This window comes from Numida meleagris, chromosome 4, assembly GCF_002078875.1.
Source record: "Numida meleagris isolate 19003 breed g44 Domestic line chromosome 4, NumMel1.0, whole genome shotgun sequence".
NCBI classification, from domain to species: Eukaryota; Metazoa; Chordata; class Aves; order Galliformes; family Numididae; genus Numida; species Numida meleagris.
This window is the reverse complement of record NC_034412.1, coordinates 59,897,194-59,909,426: the sequence shown is the minus strand read 5'-3', so window position 1 is coordinate 59,909,426 and position 12,233 is coordinate 59,897,194. Positions and strand designations below refer to the sequence as shown.

The 12,233-nt window shown below is 39.4% G+C and overlaps 2 long non-coding RNA genes across 2 annotated transcripts in view; one reads left to right on the top strand and one right to left on the bottom strand.

Moving 5' to 3' along the window:
- Window positions 1-12,233, top strand: part of LOC110398059 — a 134,005-nt gene that overhangs the window by 89,902 nt on the left and 31,870 nt on the right. The gene's annotated exons all lie outside the window — the stretch shown is intronic.
- LOC110398056 overlaps window positions 5,042-12,233 on the bottom strand; it is a 66,886-nt gene continuing 59,694 nt past the window's right edge. Inside the window, exon 8 of the long non-coding RNA XR_002438164.1 lies at window positions 5,042-5,613. This is a non-coding gene — a long non-coding RNA (uncharacterized LOC110398056). The remainder of the gene's footprint in view (window positions 5,614-12,233) is intronic.

The following is a 12,233-nucleotide window of genomic DNA, read 5'->3' as shown; positions in this document are numbered from 1 at the left end:
CTTTATTCACAAAATGAAGCTCTCGTTTCCATAGTTTTTTGGCAAAGCTGAGATACATAAAACATTTTCTTCCTCTCAGAGGAATATCATATCCTGGCAGTTTTATTTGAGTCTGACTTTTTCAAATATGCAACAGCAAAATATGAACAAATAAATTACCATACTGATGTGTTGCCATGCTTTTGCCAGTGGATTCCCCTGCACACCTCCTTCAGCCTGCTTGCATGAAACTGGGATTATCACAAATACTGTAAGCAGAGAATTTGGTCAATTTGAAAAGCAAAATTATTTGAAAATATAAGCCTTGTTCACTTGCTGGATGATGGCTTCTAAGCACACGAAAGTAGCAGTGTATAGAAGCTTCTATAGATTTTTTTTGTGATGGATGCAAAAATAAAATTTTCATTTTTTGTATAATGTGTACAAATATCTCAACAGGATGATTACATAATGGAGTCAGGAAATGAGAAAAAAAAAACAAGTTTACAGGATCTTTACAGCAACTAAATCTATGGCTTCATTCCTCACTCCAGCTAGAATGGGTTTTTATGTCAACAATTCTGACACCTATGTCTACTTATGTGTTGGTGGGGACACATCTCAGTGCAGCAGGCATTCTCAATTACTTTTTTTTTTAGTCACATTCCACAAATTTCCAACTTATAAGTTAGCAATTAAAAAAATTGTTTGGGAAATCACAATTTTAATTCATGGAATTTCATCTCCTTTTCTGCCTTTTCATTTCAATTCCTTTTAGTCAAATTACGTGTTACAACCCTGGTGCTACGGTTCAAGTTGTACACCAGTTGCTTCTGGAGAGATTTTTTAAATGCATTGTGTAAAAAAGACAGTATCTCTTAACACATGGTATTAGAGCTGTGTTTTAGTTTGCTGTTTTGCAAAAGAGATTGTGTGCCATATGTCTTAACAGAGCCTTCTCTTCCTTTCCAAGTCATTTTCTAAGGATGTTAAGAGGTTTTTCTGTTGTTGGTTTTTTGTATGTGTGTGTGTGCATCATGATTAAAGATTGATTGTGAAGTATTTAATTAAGCTATGACTGTTGCCGTGTGTTGCAAAGTTAAATGCTGTGTCATTCATCTGTATTCCCAACTAACTTAATGAAACACAAAAAAGTTAGGTAAAACCTAAATAATCTTGGAGCCTTTTAACCAGCTATATCTATACAACCCTATCCTATCACATAAGGAATTTATCATTTAAGGTTTTTCTCAAAGAAAATTAATTATGGGTATGTATTGATATAGATATTAATTCCATAGTTATATAAATATATATGTATATTAGTTCTGATATTTCACTTTGTTTGTTTTGTTTTTTCCATTTTGAAAACAGAGCTCTAATCTCTAGTATGTCATCTCACCTCCATTTTGTACCAGAGGTGACCACAAACTTGAGCAGTTAGTTGCATGTATGTAACAAGAACCAGATCATAAACAAGAGCACACTGGGGCTTCAATAGGCTAAGAGCAGAATACTAACCACGAGCCCTGCCTAGGTAAAAAAAAAAATTCCTTTTTCTTGGTCATGGCATATAACAAGGTTTCATGCCTCTCTTTCTGGTATGTCTGGTGCCACAGACTCCCCGGGAGCCTGATTTCATTCAGATGCCTGCTTCTTTAAGTGCTGATGGTCAGAGGAGGGGCTGTTTACTGACACATTGCTGGGTTACACCTTTATCACATGATTTTCTCTCACAGTAGTTCATGAAATAGAAATCTCACTCAATCAAGCAACTGGAAACAGAAGCTATTGCAAGAATATTCATGCAGCCAACATTTGGACTATGTGATTTCCCCATTTACCAGCAGAGTTTATGTAAACACTGAATACACCAATCAAGTTGGTTAAGAACTAATTAGCGATTCTAGGGTACATTAGAAAATATGCTGTGTTGTTAATCAACGCTGTCGTTAACCAGTCCTGTTTTAAACATTAGTACATGCAAAAAGTGATAGAAGTGATTTAAAATGACTTCACTTACTTCACACTTTGTGGCTGTATCTACTTTACACCTTTTAATTTTTCAGCCTTCTACCTTTGAGTTTGATGAACCCATAACAACGTAGAGGTTAACTGTTTTGATATATTTCCTTCAGAAATTCTCCAAACTCTGCTTTAGTGAACTATGTCTGTACGAGTAATACTTGGGAAGGGAGTGACTGAAGCCCTTCAAGGACAAAGAAGAGACTACATGACTTGGCTCCTCCTCCCTGTATGCCTCCTGATTTTTCAAGTCTTAATTTTGAGCAGAAAATAGGATGCATTTTGTTTCGCTGGAGAGAATGCTTTTCTAAATTTCCTAGTCATTAGGGAATTTGGGGAGCTAGATTACATATAAACAATGTTCTTGCTCTGGATAAACTAGTTGAAAACTAGACAGTTTCTGCTGATTTCTCTGAAATTGCTTAAATTTAATTCACAGTAATTGGAACTGGAGATGATCTATATAATGAACTATGTGTAACATCATTAAAAATATTGTAAAAAAGCTTGGCTTGACAGAATGTAACTGAAGACTGGCAAAAATAGCACATTTCAATATGCAAATGCTGTTCTTTAACAAGGTTCTGCACCAGAAAAATGTGAATCCAAAGTAATAATTAGTGTGTTTTTTCTAGATTAAGGAGAAGGAGTTAAGGTTAATGAAAAGGTGGGTTAGTTTTGTCTCCATCAGCAGATTGTAAAAATACAAAAATTGAAAACAAAGAGGAGAGAGAGATGTTTCCTGAACCATTTCTCTGAAATCCTCGTATCTCCTCCCGTCTTTTCTTTTCAGGCCCATTTGGACAAACATCAGTCAGCCTTGTTACTTTAGTCCTTCTTGCTGATATTCTGTGGGTTTCCACTTTATTTCTGCATAACCTGAAAAAATCATATTTGCATCACAAGCTGACCAAAATGTTCTTTAATTACTTCCCAGGAGCTTTGCTTCATTCTCTGAGTGGGTACTACTTTGTTGCTACAGTGAGGAGCTTGTCAACACTCCCATTAGAGATGTCTAATTTTACAGGATACTGTAACCCAGCCAACATGTGTGGAGCTACAACTCATTTTACAAGTTTTCAGGAAAAATGCCAGTTATTTAACATGCTTACACTGAATAACTTGCCTTCTTTTTATTTTTACTCAGATGTGATGGAAATAATCACAAACCACTGCAGACCCAAAACCTGCTGGGTCTTTTCTAGTCAAAGCGGCTCTTTACTCCTGGCACTTCGCTGCCTTTCTCAGACACTGTCTTTCAGACTTGAATGTCTGTCACTTCTAATGCCCTCCTCAGGAACTCACTATCCAGGTGCTTTTTGTCTGGTGTCTTTGTTTGTCATACTTTTTTTTTTTTCCTTACTTGACCCTGAGGACTCTATTCCCAAAATCAGGTCATCAAATATTTAATGACTCATTAGAAATGTAGAAGTTTTCAAAATAAGATATTGAGGGACACCCACTGCTTCAGCTGGGCACCACAAGCCATCTATTTGTAGCCACACATTGCATCTATTATTATGAGTAGACACATAGTAATTGAATATAAATTATTTAACCCTGGGATGTCTTATGCCAGTTGTCATGGTTTTGTGATTTTCGGTTATTGGTATTCCACATCATAACATCATGTAGTGGACATACCTAGTTCTCAGAAGAGAAGGACTACTACAGTCCCCACGGCACTTTGCTCCTTTGTTACCATTTTCCAGCCGGAGGGAAAAGATAGAAGCTCGCAGTATAAAAACTTGCAGATCACGAGACCTCGTCCCTTTTTCCGCCGTCTCTCGTCTTGGCAGCACCTCGCTCTCCAGCCGTCTTATCGTCGGTAGTAGAGTAAGGCCTACCTTGACTTTGGGACATTCTCTCTCTCTGTGTTGGATTTATCAGCTTAAATTGTAATTATATTGTATTATAGTGTGTTGTTTTGCATTCCGATATTTTATTTAGTAAATTAGTTTGTTTCTCCTCAGATTGTTGCCGCTGTTCTTTGCTCTCAGGGCCATCTCCCTACCCTTTTTCCTTTTCCCCTTTTCCCGGGACGTGGGCCCTTGGGTCCCCCGTCCCCTTTGTCACGGAATCGGGCCTAACGCCCGTAAACCGTCGACAGCCAGTGGATAGGGAGAGCATGTTAGGTTCTTGTGAGCAGTGCTATGGCCACTACCCAGAGCTGTCCCCTCCTTCACAGGAAGGGTAAGAAGTCTCTGCATACACGAAGCCTTCAGAAGTTTTCAGAGCAGTTGGATCAGGTTCAGATAAAATTCTGGCTTTCTCAGTTTTTACACATGGAAAATCTGTGAATGATTTGAAAATTGTCAGTAATGCCTTCTGTATTTGTCCTGCCCAGGGGGATTTTAAGAATTCAGATTGGAGGAGCTGAGGGTGAAAGAAAGTTCAGCCCTTATCAGTCACCCGTATTTACTGAGACAGTTTCATAAAAGCAGTGAAGTGAATGCAGAAAAAAAAAAAAAGAACTGGGGACTGCTTGATAATGCTGTAAGTCAAAAACAAGGTTAAAAAAAAAAAAAGGCATAGCTACTACAGCTTACATCGTATGTGATTCAAATAAAAGGAAACAGAGTCGATATAAAGAGTGTGGGTGAGGTAGGCGGACACATTACATTGGAGATACAAGGTCAAACATGAAAATGTTTCTTCCAAATTGAAGTCCAGGGAATTGCCGATGAGACCTAGCCCACCTGGAGCAAGTGAGAATGTGATGGTGAGGGGCCTGATGATAATCCTTGGACAAGCGCTACTCTCCTAGAGCCTGGCATGAACTCAGAAATCTGCTGCTGAGCTGAGACCGCTTTGCCTTGCCATTAAGTGAAGCTGGAGCAGAGTTGAGCCCTGTATCGTAGCTCGCTTATCCCCAAGATGAACCCATGCATCTGTTTTAGTATTTGAGTGTTTTCTTGTACACTTTGATATTTCCTTGCTGGTAACCTTAGGGGTATTTAAACAGGGTGAGCCTTTTTACCTGCAAGACCATAAAAAAGGAAGAACTAACGAGGGACTATGAGGTGTTATGGCAGAGGTGATGAGGTGCCTTTATTGGACTTCTGCAAAGTACTTTGCGCACTGGGGATAAAATCCCTGTTTAACCAATTTCTTGGAGAAGGTGGGAAACAGAGCTTTTCCCAGTGATTGCTCTGCTGCCTGCATACACATAGGCAGCCTGTGAGATGTGGCACGCTGGGTGCCCAGGAAGGGGTCTACATCCCTGGCTGCAAACGAGTGGGAATCCTTCGGCCACAGGTTTCAGCCATCTTTATGCTCTAGTAATGGTAGATCAGTCTTAATAAGGAAAAGCTCTGCACCAGTTTCAGTTACCTTCTGAATGGTGTGATGACATCAACTGCTGTACTGCAAATATTGAAATTTCTCCCCAGTGGGAGGACACTGGTAAATTCTTCACAGCCAATTTTTATACATGGTGGACGCATTAGCTTCTTTTCTTGCCAAGGAAAGCCTAGGATCTTGGTTTTCAGGCTCTTGAAATTTGGCTTGACCAAATAGTGTAGTATTGAAGTCTCAATGAGTAGCACACTCCAGCCTCTGCGGTATAGCCTTGAAGTCCAATACCAAAGAGATTCCTCTGCTTCAAGGCTGCAATATTAAAAGTAAAGGTGATTTTCTACTGCTCAAGTGATGCACCCCAATTCTGCCTGGAACATGCCAGGTGCCTTCCCTGAGAGAAGATTTCTGTGAGACTTCAGCTTGCAGAACACTGTTCCTGTGTTTTGCAAGCAGAGGTTTTTTGGGCTTCATTTGACAGTTTTTGCCCTAAGAAAGAAGTGATTTGATTCTATCACAAGGCAAATAATGAAACATGATCACCATGGGAATCAGTTTGTTAGAGCTGTAGGGAAGAAGGAAATGGGAGCATTTTACTTAACTGCATTTTGGAATTCCAAAGATTTGATCAGCTCTTGACAAAAATTACATCATACCAAGGTCAGATTTGCTTAAAAAATAATAAATTAGAATTTAAAGAAGTTAAAATTACAAATTAAATTGTAACTTAAAAAAATATGAGAAAGTTCACTAGGCTTTTTTAAAAGGATACTTATAGTAATAGGATGGTAAGTATGAGGTGCAGAAGTATGGATAAAACTCTTACAGCTTGTTTCAGAGTTCTGTTATCCTGTGAATACTGGCTATGTTGCTGCTTTTGTAATTAAAGACTAACTTCTGCTGGGATCAGGGCTTTCACCTCTTCTGAATCATGGTCCTAACCCACTTGAATGAGTAGCATGGATGAAAGCTTTACACTAGTCCCCACAATTCTTAATGTACTATATTATCCAGTTTTTATAAAATGATTCCATAATTTATCATACAAATATTTTTATATGTTTTCCCTAAAGTGGGAGGGGAAAATTAGATCCCACAGCATGAAATATTTGTTGAACAAACAGCAGGTAACCATGAACTAAAGTGGCTAAAGTCCTACTGAGAGGGGCTTTGACTGTGTGCAGAATGTTAAGCCAGGTTTGCAAGTGGTTTCTGCTCTTGTTGATGCTTTTTTGTCTCCTGATTTGCTTTGCGACAATCTGCCAGTACTAATCTGAATTATATATAGGGTAAAAAACGAAGTAAATCAACAACAAAACAAGAGAGAAGTAAAATAAAGAGGAAAACAAAAGTACATTCAGATGGAAACAAAAAAGAACAATAAAAAACAGAAATTGCTATATATCAGCAATATACATGTTGAGGGTACCAACTTAAAGTAAGAATTGTGCTTATAGGCATGATATGTTAGTGTTGCACCTGTAGGCGTACTCCAGGATGGTGTTGTAATATTTACACGAGGCCTGCTAATAAAATCAGTTAGTCCTGATAGAGGCAACAGCAAATCAAGACTTGAGTCCCCATCACTGTCCCAAGGGCTGTGTGTGAAATGAAATATGAGTGATGGCTAGGAAGTTTGCCCTGTCTATCACACAGCTGTGCTCTAGAACCTCAGTGCATTTGGCAATGGTGAACACTCACTGTCTGCAACACTGAGATGTCCAGACAAAAGGGTCGTGGAAAACTTTTCTTATTCTTGCTCTTTGAAGTGACTGTAAACACTTCCAAGAGAAAATATACTGAGAGTTCGTATTATGTTGTTTGAAACTAGGTATTCTATTTCCCAAAGATAATGCAACAGTTAATTTTATGCTTTAGTTACAGTGCTTTTCCTCAGCATCAGTTGCTACTAAATAAGTCCTCATCATTTTTCAAGGGCGTAACTTGCAACAGGCAGCAATAACAATTACATATTGTTTTCAAATAAGATGCCATTTTCCTTTCTGGCAGATAGCGGTGGTTTTTTAATGTGTAACATTTGTTTAATAAAACTCACAGATGCTTCCTTGACAGTTGCAAAGGAACAAAAGAGAGGAAAACAAAACTAAAGGCAGAAAATATAAAGAGCAAATGAAAGGTTTAGCTTCCATCACAACTATTCACATTGTGTCCAGGAAAGATTTGTATAGTTTTGTTGGACCAGGTATCTGCTGAACACAATTTGCATAGCAGGGATTTCCTATAGCTTGATTACATGTTTTGCTGCAGCGTTGCCTCAATTCTCTGCAAATGAAGGAATACAAGGAATATCCATGTGTTATCAGGAGGCCCAAACTTCATGAAGATCACAGCATTTTGGCTTTTGTGTTTCATAAGGCAATTCAGCTGAGCAAGACAGATTTTTCTTTTGATTACTCAAGGCTGCCATATCTCCATGATCTGCCTCTCCTTTCTAGTTAATAAAGCTCATGCATTTCTTCCGTTTCTTTGGAGTAAGAGGTAATGTGTTAAAATTTTTCACCAATTGACTTTTTGTTGGGTTTGGTTTTTTTTTGAAACTGAAAGAAATCTCATCTTGCTCTCAAGATTTCTGATCTTCAAACAAACAAACATGAAAGGAAGTTCCGCTTTGATTCCAAAGCTCTTTTAAACATAACCAACAAATCTCAGCTATTAGCTTCACAACTATAAAAGGATGCAGGACCAAGAGAGTAGTTTCCCTCTGATCCCCCAGCTGGCTACAGAGCTCTTGTGAGATCTTTGTCTCCCAACTTGTGCAGCAACCTAAGCCTTTCAAATGTGTACTCTGAAACGCTGGGAAATACTGGAAGAGGTTTACCATGCAAAGAGGGCCAGCATGGTGAAAGCAAACATTTACAGTGAATGGAAAAGCCAACATGAACGGTAGAGGAAGGTCAGTAGCCGTGGCTGTTTCTTACTCTATGTCTCTTTTTGAGTCCTTCAGGATATCTGGAGTGTGGTGGTCAGATGCAAATTGTGAAATGAGTCTGTCAGCATGGCCTAATGGCTGATGCCTCGAAGGAACAGCCAGTTGACTGTGAGCGCTATGATCAGAGTGGCTGGACAAAATACAGGGGCGTCTATATCCTGTGTTAAAAGAGAAATGGACGTTTGTATGGGTATCTGTGAAGCAATCCTGCTACCTACAACAGATGTTCTCCCCAAGCCCGGGAAGAAGCTCTCCAGGGAAGATGGCACTGTGCTTGTTCCAGGACTCACTCCACCAGGACACAGCCCTCAGCTGTCCACAGCTCCTCGCTGTACCTGGAGTTGAGTGTCTGAATGTCATATGAAACAGGTTCAGTGAATTTTCACTCATCACAATCCTTTAATCTATACAATACAGTATTTTCTATGGTTCGAGGAATATTGCAGTGAAAATACTGTTTCCCAAAGTTAGGTGATCTGCTAAAGTTTGCAAGTCCAATTCATATCGCAATGTGACAAGGGACCATTATAATTTTTAATTAAAAACTGTATCCTTTCGTAATGTCTTCAGCTTTTTCAGATGGCTGTCAGAAGGCAACATGAGTCAGGCTCCATAGGGAATGGGGCATCACATCCTGACCTTGGCATAGAGACGTTTTTCTTTCAGTCATCACACAAACAGCACTCTGGCGCAAAAAGCAGTGGGCAGGCATTGCCTGGTAATGGATGGCAGGAGAAGGAGCAGTTCCCAATTCACAGAGCTGCCATGCTTTCCCAGATCAGCCTATAACTTGTGACAATATTGTGCTCAAAATCTCCGCTGGAAAAGGGATTCCCTAGACAGCTACAGATCAGGAGACACTTCCTCATTACCCACCAGAAACTATGAATACACTTGCTGGGAAAAATTCAAAATAAAGCCCAGAAATGCATCTAGTTTGTATGTCACAGCAAGTCCATGTATTTTTCTTTTCCTCCAGAAAAAAAAGTGATAAATGTTTTGCTTTTGTGTCTCATTTCCTGTCTGTACCTATTAGAGCTAGATGTTAGAAATAATGGTAAAACAAGAGGAGACTGCTTTTTTTTTTTTTTTTTTAGAGCAAGATTTCAAAGAAGAGATGTCTAGTAATAATCATGTTCTAACTTGCAGAAATGTCAAAATCATGTCCTTGTAAGTCTGAAGAATTATTAAGGGATTATTTTCTGGGGATAAGACAGAAAAATATTAGCCAGATTCTCTGGTGTCCCCTGATAGCTTAATGTTATTTTAAGCTGTAAAATTCCCATTAGTTTAAATGGAAATATGCACAGCTTTTAATACAGGACAGCTATATGTTCCATGTACATTTCCACGTACAGTATACTTGCATCATTGCAAGTGTCTGTGCAAAAACTCGTGGCCATGTCCTTTCCGTGCACTTCTACAGCCAGCCCAGGCTCTTCCCCAGGCATGTCTTTCCTGAAGCTTTGCCTGAAGCGACTGTGATTCCTCAGACCCTGGGACTCCATCACTCACTTTTCTTAGGAGGTTGTGCCACAGTTTAGTAGATATTGCTAAGACACTATTTTACTTCCAGCGCTCATCCAAAATTTTATTTACATTAATTTAATTCTGTTCTTTTCAAATCATTTTCTTTCTTTCATTGGGTATGAAGGTGTTCCTTTTTTACTCCAGATAAGGTCAAACTTTTATTTGCAACTAGAACACTGTATTATTCCTTAGCTGGAGGGATCTCATCTGAAACAGGTATAGGTAATTATGGGCTGCACTTAGGGGTCTGCTAAAACTTTCTGCTTGATTAACTATCCCTGCTGGGCTGAGAATTGCTGTAGGCATAAAAGTACCAGTGCCGTGCAGAGACACAGCCCCCCCCCAGCAGCTTGCAGGGCTGCTGATCCCCTTGTACTGCAGCAGAGACTTGGAGAAATGTGACTATTCAAAGTTACTAGAAAAGGAAGGAATGGGTTGTATTCTGGTTTCATATTGGCTGAAACCAAGAGCTGTTCTAACAAGCCCAAGAAATCAGGTGGGTCTGTGCAAGCCAAGGTAACAAGCAGCTCAGTCAGACCAGGGTATGCTGCTTGCTTTTACTTATTTAATTACTTTCCCACCAGTGATACTCAAAAATCAATCAGTGACAGAGGACTCCAGAAGCCCTTCCCAGCTGTTTTGGGCTGCATCCCCCAAAGCTTGTCTCCTGTAATACAGTTTTAGCCTTAGGCACTTTAAAGTTAATAGACTCATTTGAGCAAATGGCTTATCTGAAATTTACGTTGGAAAAAAGTGAGCATAAACATGCTCCTGCCAAGCTATAAACACATTTATGCAGTGCTGTATATTGGTGCTGCGGCCTTTTCTTGGAGCAACCAGGCCAATTACACTGCACATACAGGACAGGAGGATGGAAGTGGTTCAGCTGACTGTGGATCCAGTAGTAGGGACTGCAGCCATATCACCCCACTGGTTCTCATTTTGGTATTCCCTGTGTGGCCAAATTTTGGCCAACTTGCTCTGAGCTTTTCATGTATTGACTGCCAGAAGAGAATAAAGATATTTTGGAAATTATCTGAAAAAAGTGATTGAAGTTTAGGAAAGGGTCTAAGCCAGGTAATAGGTCATTGTTTTACTGTCTGACAAACTTGAGTAAATATTTTTTTCTTGGAAGAGCTGTTCAAGTATGGGCTAGGCTGGGAACGCCAAGGAATTTTCCTATATTCACTATACAGTACCTGCTTAAACTTAAGCTTGTGTGTGATCAGCAACATCTGTTGAAATGTTTGTGGGATGGCTGTTGTTCTTTGGACCCCAGTTCCCACACACACTCACATTTAGCCTTTGCAGAACATGCACTGCATAGACACTTACAATAAATAACTTTACAATTACTAGTTTTTATTCTTTCGTTCCTTCACTGTTTTCCCATTTTTCTGTACTTCCTGCAAATACACAGACTAAAATATATGACTAATTACTATCTTCATATGAAACAGCTCAGACTGGCATAGCCTCCTTAATCTCCTCTCCTCTAGTATGTAGAAGAATGGCCTTCGTAAGTGATACAAAATCCTCAGTGGTGATGTAAGGTGTGAAACATTTCAAATAAACCTCACAAACTTATTTGTGACATGTGATGTGGCATGATGTGGATGTAAAGTATTGGGGGTGCATTTCACAATCAATTCCACAAGAGGTTAACAACAATTTCTGCTTCCTGTTTGCTTTGCTGCAATGTAAACTTATTAAAATTCATTAATTCCCTGACGATTTGCAGTTTATTCCTGAGTGTTTCCCAGTGACATTCCCAACAGCAACATTGGAAATGGCCATAGAAATTTCAGAAAAAAATTTTGCAGAGAAAATAATAATTTACAATATGTATGTTTATTTACTTCCACCATAATTGCTACATCTGCTTTACTGACACTAATTAATTAAGCCTAATTTAATTATTTGTGCTCTTTGGGGAAGCTGTTGTTGATTTTTGCAGATCATGAGCACGGCAAAGCTGAGGAACATAGGGATCCTGGCAGTACTTTACATGAAGTCCTTCAACTTCATACCCATGTGTGTAGACCAGATTGGGCCATGAAACTGGAGCACGCTGGACCTGCTCTCTCAGCATTCCTGAATTCCTGAGATCTAGAAACTGCCAAAATAACTTCTGGTGGAGAAGTTACATTCCACATGCTGAGCTAAATAAACTCCAAGCCCAGAAATACGCATGCAGATACCATACCTTGAGTTTCCCTTTAGTACCTTCAGTGAGACTCCCTCCTCTATCTATTTGATTATTTAAAGTTATTTAACCTTGCTTGGGTAAAACACGGCTGCAATGGGACAGATCTTCTGTTGTTCTGGATCAAAGTAACACAGTCCCCAGGCCTGCCTTGCACATCACTCTTGTGTGCGGCTGCATGCTGTGTTCTACACAGATGGGCAATAAAGCATGCAAATGCTCCTATAATTTACCCCAGAGTTGCTG